The sequence below is a fragment of the Triticum dicoccoides genome, chromosome 4A (assembly GCF_002162155.2).
Source record: "Triticum dicoccoides isolate Atlit2015 ecotype Zavitan chromosome 4A, WEW_v2.0, whole genome shotgun sequence".
NCBI lineage: Eukaryota > Viridiplantae > Streptophyta > Magnoliopsida > Poales > Poaceae > Triticum > Triticum dicoccoides.
The window spans coordinates 213,768,958-213,779,543 of record NC_041386.1 but is presented as its reverse complement, the minus strand read 5'-3'; positions in this window follow the sequence as shown (position 1 = coordinate 213,779,543).

Below are 10,586 nucleotides of genomic sequence, written 5' to 3'. Positions count from 1 at the left end.
AGCCAACTCCGAAGAAAAGAGGTATTCTATTCTCAGTTCTGAAGATATGCAAGAGGCAAAGAAATCTATGAAAGAAAAAGGTGAAAGGATCGATATGGTTGACTAGAGGGGGGGGGGTGAATAGGCAACTAACATTTTTTAGCTTTTCTTGACCAAATTAAACTTAGCATCAAAATAAGTTGTCTAGACGTGCAACTAGGTGAGCAACCTATATGATGCAACAACAACAAGCACACAAGCAAGCACATGATACAACACAATAAAAGCTTGCACAAGTAAAGGTAAGAGATAACCAAGAGTGGAGCCTGATGACCCACAAGTATAGGGGATCTATCATAGTCCTTTTGATAAGTAAGAGTGTCGAACCCAACGAGGAGCAGAAGGAAATGACAAGCGATTTTCAGTAAGGTATTCTCTGCAAGCACTGAAATTATCGGTAACAGATAGTTTTGTGATAAGGTAATTTGTAACAGGTAACAAGTAACAAAAGTAAACAAGGTGCAGCAAGGTGGCCCAATCCTTTTTGTAGCATAGGACAAGCCTGGACAAACTCTTATATAAAGGAAAATGCTCCCGAGGACACGTGGGAATTATCGTCATGCTAGTTTTCGTCATGCTCATATGATTCGCGTTCGTTACTTTGATAATTTGATATGTGGATGGACCGGTGCTTGGGTACTGCCCTTCCTTGGACAAGCATCCCACTTATAATTAACCCCTCTTGCAAGCATCCACAACTACAAAACAAGTATTAAGGTAAACCTAACCAAAGCATGAAACATATGGATCCAAATCAGCCCCTTACGAAGCAACGCATAAACTAGGGTTTAAGCTTCTGTCACTCTAGCAACCCATCATCTACTTATTACTTCCCAATGCCTTCCCCTAGGCCCAAAATGGTGAAGTGTCATGTAGTCGACGTTAACATGACACCACTAGAGGAAAGACAACATACATCTCATCAAAATATCGAACGAATACCAAATTCACATGACTACTTATAGCAAGACTTAGCCCATGTCATCAGGAACAAACGTAACTAATCATAAATCATATTCATGTTCATAATCAGGGGGGTATTAATATGCATAAAGGATTTGAACATATGATCTTCCACCAAATAAACCAACTAGCATCAACTACAAGGAGTAATCAACACTACTAGCAACCCACAAGTACCAATCTGAGGTTTTGAGACAAAGATTGGATACAAGAGATCAACTAGGGTTTGAGATGAGATGGTGCTGGTGAAGATGTTGATGGAGATTGGCCCCCTCCTGATGAGAGGATCGATGGTGATGACGATGGTGATGATTTCCCCCTCTCGGAGGGATGTTTCCCCGGCAGAACAGCTCCGCCGGAGCCCTAGATTGGTTCCGCCAAGGTTCCTCCTCGACACGGCGACGCTTCATCTCGAAAGCTTCCTTCTGATTTTTTTCAAGGCGGAAGACTTCATATAGCAAAAGATGGGCACCAGAGGCATGCCAGGGGGGCCCACGAGGCAGGGGGCGTGCCCAGGGGGTAGGGCGCGCCCCCACCCTCGTGGATGGTGGGTGGCCCCCTCTGGTGCTTTCTTCGCCCAATATTTTTTATATATTCCAAAACTGCTTTCGTGGAGTTTCAGGACTTTTGGAGTTGTGCAGAATAGGTCTCTAATATTTGCTCCTTTTCCAGCCCAGAATTCCAGCTGCCGGCATTCTCCCTCTTCGTGTAAACCTTGTAAAATAAGAGAGAATAGGCATAAGTATTGTAACATAATGTGTAATAACAGCCCATAATGCAATAAATATCGACATAAAAGCATGATGCAAAATGGACGTATCAGAGCCGGTGGAGACAAGGATGTGTTACCGAAGTTCCTTCCCTTTGATAGGAAGTACGTCTCCATTGGAGTGGTGTGGAGGAACAATGCTCCGCAAGAAGCCAGTAGGGCCACCGTATGCTCCTCACGCCCTCACACAATGCAAGATGTCGTGATTCCACTATTAGTGCCCTTAAAGGCGGCGACCGAACCTTTACAAACAAGGTTGGGGCTATCTCCACAACTTAATTGGAGGCTGCAAATGATACCACAAAGCTTTACCATAATGGAATATAGTTCTACGGTGACCTCAACCGTCTAGGGTGCTCAAACACCTAAGAGTAATAAGATCTGCAAGGGATTAGTGGGGGGAATCAAATTTCTCTTGGTAGAAGTGTAGAACCGGGCCTTCTCAACCAATCCCTAGAAAATCAACAAGTTTGATTGGCTAGGGAGAGAGATCGGGCAAGAATGAGCTTTTGAATGGCAATGTAGCTTGGGGGGAAGAGGTCAACCTTAGGAATAAGAAGACCCCCCCTTTATATAGAGAGATAAAAATCCAACTGTTTTCTATTCCCACTTTGCGCTAAGCGGTACTACTGCTCCTAGGAGCGGTACTACCGCTTAGGCAGTACTACCCTGTACAGGCCTAACGTACACTAGATGTACCTACGGTAGTGCCACCGAAGCGGTACTACCGCTGCCCCTAGCGGTACCACCGCTTAGGGATTTTAGACCTGGAGAGGCAGCAGTAATAGAGGGTGCCAGGGCGGCAGTACCGTGCGAAGCATTACTACCATCCTAGTGGCGCTCTACTACCTCTTAGTGCAAAGTGGGAACAGAAACTTGCACAGAGCAAAACCCCGCAAGCGGTAGTTGCAGCAGTAGTATGGGCTGTAGTACCGCCAGAGCCGTACTACCGTGCTACTACCGCCCTACTACCGTTAAAAGGAGACCGGCAACAAATGTTGCATGCTAGGGGAAACCCTAAGCAGTAGTGCCACGGAAGTACCCGGTGGTACTACCGCATAAGCGGTACTACCGTGGGCACTAGTGGTACTACGCTTGCAAGACACTGAAACACCACAGAAAACATATGGAAATGCTCCAGAGAAGGGAAAGGAAGCTGTGGGTGCATATGGGGCTGTTTACATGTCGATTCCACCCATACCTTTCCTAAGCGGACCCCCTCTTAACAGTATGGCTTTCCTACGACTCAAATCCACCGAAAAGAAACATAAAGAACTGCCGTCTTCGATAGGCTCAGAGGGGCACCGAATCGTCTAGTGCCTAGACATGAGATATCTGAAATGCTCTGCACATGATTAGTCCGCAAATGCACTGTCATCAATCACCAAAACCACTTAGGGAGAAATATGCCCTTACAATCTCCCCCTTTTTGGTGGATTGATGACAATACGGGATTTGCACATAGAGATATATAATGAGCATAAGCAAACCCAAAATCTATAAAATATAGACAGGCTCCCCTAGATGTGTGCATTCTATAGATGTGATTTGGACTGCACAATACACACACTAGGATCAACACTCCCCCTATATTTTATAGACAAGGCAATCTGTGCAACAATATAAGAGACACTAAGCATGGAAAGCAATAAGAACAATAAGAATAATCTCACGCACATAGGGTCATAATAAGGATTACAAAGGAAGCATATGTCTTACACCATATGAAAGAGTCTCACTCCAAACCAAAGCAAACGAAGAAAAAGAGTTCACAAGCAGAAACTCAGAAGCAAACATAAACAAAACCAAGTTTGTGACTCAACAACACCTTGCAGAAAGACAAATCCCCGGTCCTAAACCTCTCCCCCTTTGGCATCGAGAAACCAAAAGGGGCAAAGAGTGACCTAACGCAACTCCAGATGGCACTAGTCTCCTCCCATGGACTCGTCATACTCCTCAAAATCAAACCCATCAACAAACTCCTCCTCAAACTCATCGGTCTCCTCCTCGATCTCCTGATCCTGAGCTAGAGCAGATGTAGTAGCATTGGACTCATCCGAGTCCGTCCAATGAGAGTGCGAAGAAATCCACTTGTCCTCTGGAGTGATACGATCCTCAGAGCCATCCTGAACTGGAATCTCAAGCTTCCTCATAATAGCCTTCCTCTCTTGACGAGCCTTCTTGGCATCCACATGTGCCAAGTACATCTTGTGTTGAACATTGGTCTGAAGGCAAAAGAGCTTCTTCACCATGTGCTTGAGCTTATCCGCCCAACCTGACTGACCAGAGGAACGCTCAGTGCCGGGAGCAAGACCACCATCATCACCCTGATCCTCTCTAGAAGCAGAAAAAACTGCCGCCTCGGGACGAGTAGTAGAAGCCCAAATCTCCTTCTGACGTAAGTTGAGGACGTCATGAGAAGTCAAGGGCCCGGTCTCAAGAGGCACACCGGGGAAAGTGGAGCTTCAGGTTGTCTGAATCAACTTGAAGATGAAGGGAGCATAAATCGGGCAATGATCTCCATAAGTAGCATTCACTAGCTCCTTCCAGATGACATGAGAGACATCCAAGACTGCATCCATGCCCTTCTCAGAGTGGCATAACAGTAGCATATCCACAAGGTTCCCATGCACCATGTCGAAGTTGTCGATCCAAGGAAAGAGAGTGTACCGGAAAATGCGATGCGTAATGTCAAAGAAAGGCTTCAGCTCCTTGACACATTTCTATGCCTTGGTGATGATCATATGAGGACACAACTTATCCTTGTGACTAGGCCCCCCTTCATGGTGAGAACAAAGGCCAAGGGGCTTCCTCAGCCCCTCATCAGGATATCCTAGAAGCTCCATAGAAGCACCCCATGTGGTGTGCAACTGCCTGCCATTGTTCATCTAGATCAAAGTGCGCTTGGTGTTTGTGCCATACCATATGGTTGCAAAGAACTGTGCAGCCAACTCTGCATCAAAATCATAGCTGAAAGTCATGAGGGGCATGATTTGTTGAGCTGTTCACAGAGGGCACGAGCTTCTCCAAAATAAGCCTGGTACTTCTCCATGTGTCTCAGGTTGATTGACTTGGTCTTTACAAACAGGTTCTTCCTTGCCTTGAGCCGATCAAATTACACAAGAGATTGGTCTTTGTTCCAGAACAGTGTGCCAACAAGAGAGGGATCCTGAGGAAGGAGGTAGGGGTTTTGCTCACGGTATTGCCAATACTCATTTTGCTTCAACTCAGTAGCTGTCTTGACAGGTTCCTTCTTCTTGCGAGCAGCTGACTTGACATTGGATTTGCCTGTGTTCCTAGCAGACTAACTACGAGAAGGCGGCGGTGTGGGGGCAACCTCTTCTTCATCTTCGGAGTACACAATTCTGGCATGGTAGGTGCACCCACGCTTGGATGGGGGATTCGCATTCTTGCGACGAACCTTGGAGCTACTACCACCTGAAGAGACACAAAACTGCAAGGGAAAGCGTGAATACAAACTATGCATAAGTCAAGGAGAATCAAAAGTGAGAAAGGAAGGCTTAGGTGAGTATTCTGGAAGCTGGGGCCTCAAGCAGTAGTACCGCGGAACTGGGGCGGTAGTACCACCCAAGCGGTAGTACCACTCTCCTGGAGTGGTAGTACCACTCTGGGAACTAACGCACAAAATTCCCAGATCCGGTAGTACCGGAGATCACAAATTCAAAAATGCTCAACTAAAACTTCAATCCTCCTATCTAGCAGTCATTCAACGTCCTACTCAAGCCCCGATTTAGCCAAAAATCAAGAAACCAACATGCATTGCCCTAGAAGCCTAGATTCAAAAGATAGAACCATAGGAACAATGATTGCGGGCAATACAGGGTTCTATGGCGAGAGGAGGTGGTGGGGAAGGACTCCACTAGATGGAATCGTTGAACACGGCAAGGAATCGGCCAGCCGGAGCGGCGGCCCGGGCTGTTCTTTGTCGCTTGTGTGAGAGAGAGAGGCGTGGGGAGGGAGAGTGAAAGGGTATGGAGGAGTTAGAACTCCCCGTGCCCAACACTTAACCCCCACAGTGTCCCGCTAAGCGGTAGTACCGCTAGGAGTAACGGTAGTACCGCCCCGATACTACAGCCGGGCAGGAGGCCTAGTAGTACCGCACGAAGGGTAGTACCACTGGATGGAACGGTAGTACTGCTTGGAGCGTTAGTACCCCTCCCTCACAATGTACCGCCGGCAGGGAGATACAATGGCCCAGAACATAAAAGATGGCTTATGCAAGACTAGGGTGGTTGAAGCATAGAGATAGGCTTGGGATGGAGACAGAAAACAGACAACATGGGGAAGAGATACTCCAAGTTCGAAAGACAAATAAACCAAGAGCAACTTGGAGTAACTCAAAGCACAAACAATGCCCTAAGGAAACTACTCGAACAAGCACCTCTCAAGAGAGGGCGGTGGCCGAGGCCACCTATGTTTGAGTCAATTGGTATGGCACCACGAAGATTTTAACCTTGGGATCATGGCCAAAACTTGTCTTTGAAGCACAAGTACCATCAACAATGTGGAATGTGAAACAATTGATTAATTTATGCATAATGGGGGAGGGAGAGTTCATTGAGAGAACAACATTCCCCCTATGTCCATGCCTACATCTAAACAAGACATCAAGATGAGTATGGTGGGGTGTGCAAAGGTTCAAGCCACATTGCTCAAATCGATGATATTTACCTCATGCCTTAACTTGGGAAATCTTGCTTCATCCAAAGGCTTCGTGAAAATGTCAAGGTTATCATGAGTGTTGACATAGTTAAGCTCAATCTCCCCTCGCCTAATGTGACCCCAGATGAAGTGATACCGAATCTCAATATGCTTCGTCTTGAAGTGTTGCACCGACTTGAGAGAAATCTTGATGGCACTTTCATTGTCACACCAAAGAGGCACTTTGTCACACATGACACCGAAATCCTTCAAAGTTTGCCTCATCCATAGAAGTTGAGCACAACAACTACCGGCGGCCACCTACTCGGCTTCGGTGGAGGAGAGAGACACACAACTTTGCTTCTTAGAAGACCAACTCACCAAACAGCAACCAAGAAATTGGCACCCTCCGGAAGTTGACTTCCTATCCGCTTTGTCTCCCTCCGAATCCAAATCGAAAAGCCCACAAGATTGAAGTTTGCTCCTCTAGGGTACGATAAGCCAAAGTTTGGGGTATGAGCCAAATATTGAAAGATTCGCTTGACCGCCACATAGTGGCTTTCCTTAGGTGAGGCTTGAAACCGTGCACAAATTCCCACACTCAACATGATGTTTGGTCTAGATGCACAAAGGTAAAGCAAGGATCCAACATAGAACGATATACCTTTTGATCCACCGCTTTACAATTTGGGATCAATGTCAAGTTGGCATTTGGTAGGCATTGGTGTAGAAGCCAGCTTGACATCACTTAGCTTGAATCTCTTAAGCATGTCTTGAGTGTTTTTGGCTTGGTTGATGAAGGTTCCTTCTCTTCTTTGTTTGATTTCTAACTCGAGAAAGAACTTCAACTCTCCCATCATGGATGATGACCCACAAGTATAGGGGATCTATCATAGTCCTTTTGATAAGTAAGAGTGTCGAACCCAACGAGAAGCAGAAATAAATGACAAGCGGTTTTCAGTAAGGTATTCTCTGCAAGCACTGAAATTATCGATAACAGATAGCTTTGTGATTAGGTAATTCCTAACGGGTAACAAGTAACAAAAGTAAACAAGGTGCAGCAAGGTGGCCCAATCCTTTCTGTAGCAAAGGACAAGCCTGTACTAACTCTTATATAAAGGAAAGCACTCCCGAGGACACATGGGAATTATCGTCAAGCTAGTTTTCATCATGCTCATATGATTCACGTTCGTTACTTTGATAATTTGATATGTGGGTGGACCGGTGCTTAGGTACTGCCCTTCCTTGGACAAGCATCCCACTTATGATTAACCCCCTTCACAAGCATCCGCAACTACGAAAGAAGAATTAAGGAAAACCTAACCATAGCATGAAACATATGGATCCAAATCAGCCCCTTACGAAGCAATGCATAAACTAGGGTTTAAGCTTCTGTCACTCTAGCAACCCATCATCTACTTATTACTTCCCAATGCCTTCCCCTAGGCCCAATCAATGGTGAAGTGTCATGTAGTCGACGTTCACATAACACCACTAGAGGAAAGACAACATACATCTCATCAAAATATCGAACGAATACCAAATTCACATGACTACTTATAGCAAGACTTCTCCCATGTCCTCAGGAACAAACGTAACTACTCAAAAATCATATTCATGTTCATAATCAGAGGGGTATTAATATGCATAAAGGATCTGAACATATAATATTCCACCAAATAAACCAACTAGCATCAACTACAAGGAGTAATCAACACTAGTAGCAACCCACAAGTACCAACCTGAGGTTTTGAGACAAAGAAAGAGATGAACTAGGGTTTGAGAGGAGATGGTGTTGGTAAAGATGTTGATGGAGATTGACTCCCTCCCATTGAGAGGATCGATGATGATGACGATGGTGACGATTTCCCCCTCCCAGACAGATGTTTCCCCGGCAGAATAGCTCCGCCGGAGCCCTAGATTGGTCCCGCCAAGGTTCTGCCTCGAGATGGCGGCGCTTCGTCTCGAAAGCTTCCTTATGATTTTTTTCCAGGGAGAAAGACAGCTTATACCAGAAAATGGGCATCGGAGGCCTGCCAGGTTGCCCACGAGGCAGGGGGCATGCCCAGGGGGGTAGGGTGCTGTGACGCCCCCGATTTGACCGTACACTAATCATACATGCAAACGTGTACGATCAAGATCAGGGACTCACGGGAAGATATCACAACACAACTCTACAAATAAAATAAGTCATACAAGCATCATATTACAAGCCAGGGGCCTCGAAGGCTCGAATACAAGAGCTCGATCATAGACGAGTCAGCGGAAGCAACAATATCTGAGTACAGACATAAGTTAAACAAGTTTGCCTTAAGAAGGCTAACACAAACTGGGATACATATCAAAAGAGGCGCAGGCCTCCTGCCTGGGATCCTCCTAAACTACTCCTGGTCGCCGTCAGCGGGCTGCACGTAGTAGTAGGCACCTCCCGAGTAGTAGTAGTCGTCATCAACGGTGGCGTCTGGCTCCTGGACTCCAGCATCTGGTTGCGACAACCAGAAAGAAAGGAAAAGGGGAAAAGGGGGGAGAAAGCAACCGTGAGTACTCATCCAAAGTACTCGCATGCAAGGAGCTACACTACATATGCATGGGTATCAAATGGAATAAGGGTATCATATGTGGACTGAACTGCAGAATGCCAGAATAAGAGGGGGATAACTAATCATGTCGAAGACTATGCTTCTGGCCACCTCCATCTTTCAGCATGTAGGAGAGAGTAGATGGTAAGTTCACCAAGTAGCATCAAGTAGCATCGTATAGTATAATCCTAACCGATGATCCTCCCCTCGTCGCGCTGTGAGAGAGCGATCACCGGTTGTATCGGGCACTTGGAAGGGTGTGTTTTATTAAGTATCCGGTTCTAGTTGTCATAAGGTCAAGGTACAACTCCAAGTCGTCCTGTTACCGAAGATCACGGCTATTCGAATAGATTAACTTCCCTGCAGGGGTGCACCACATAACCCAACACGCTCGATCCCATTTGGCCGGACAGACTTTCCTGGGTCATTCCCGGCCTCGGAAGATCAACATGTCGCAGCCCTACCTAGGCACAACAGAGAGGTCAGCATGCCGGTCTAAATCCTATGAAGCAAGGGTCTGGGCCCATCGCCCATTGCACACCTGCATGTTGCGTACGCGGCCGGAAGCAGAACTAGCCCCCTTAATACAAGAGCAGGCTTACGGTCCAATCCGGCGCGCGCCACTCAGTCGCTGACGTCACGAAGGCTTCGGCTGATACCATGACGTCGAGTGCCCATAACTGTCCCCGCGTAGATGGTTAGTGCGTACAGGCCAATAGCCAGACTCAGATCAAATACCAAGATCTCGTTAAACGTGTTAAGTATCCGCGAACACCGACCAGGGCCAGGCCCACCTCTCTCCTAGGTGGTCTCAACATGCCCTGTCGCTCCGCCACAAAGTAACAGTCGGGGGCCGTCGGGAACCCAGGCCCACCTCTACCGGGATGGAGCCACCTGCCCCTTCAGCCCCCAACTCCGAACAGTACCACAGGTAATGTAACTGTGTAAAGTATATAGTATATGCCCGTGATCACCTCCCGAAGTGATCACGGCCCAGTAGTATAGCATGGCAGACGGACAAGAGTGTAGGGCCACTGATGGAACACTAGCATCCTATACTAAGCAGTAGGATAGCAGGTAATGGTAACAACAGTAGTAGCAAGGACAGGCTATGCATCAGGATAGGAATAACGGAAAGCAGTAACATGCTACACTACTCTAATTCAAGCAGTATAGAGAAGAGTAGGTGATATCTGGTGATCAAAGGGGGGGCTTGCCTGGTTGCTCTGGCAAGAGAGAGTGGTCGTCAACACCGTAGTCGTACTGGGTAGCAGCGGCGTCAGGCTCGGTGTCTAGCGAGAGAAGAGGGGGAAGAAACAATAAATATAATGCAAACAAATGCATGACGATGCATGACATGACAAAGCGTGATGCTAGGTGTGCCCTAACGCGGTACGAGGTGGTACCGGTGAAGGGGAGGAACATGCGGGAAAGTATCCCCGGTGTTTCGCGTTTTCGGACAGACAAACCAGAGGGGGGGAAAGTTGCCTGTTTGCTATGCTAGGGATGCGTGGTGGACGAACGGGCTGCGTATCCGGATTCGTCTCGTCGTCCTGAGCAACTTTCATGTACAA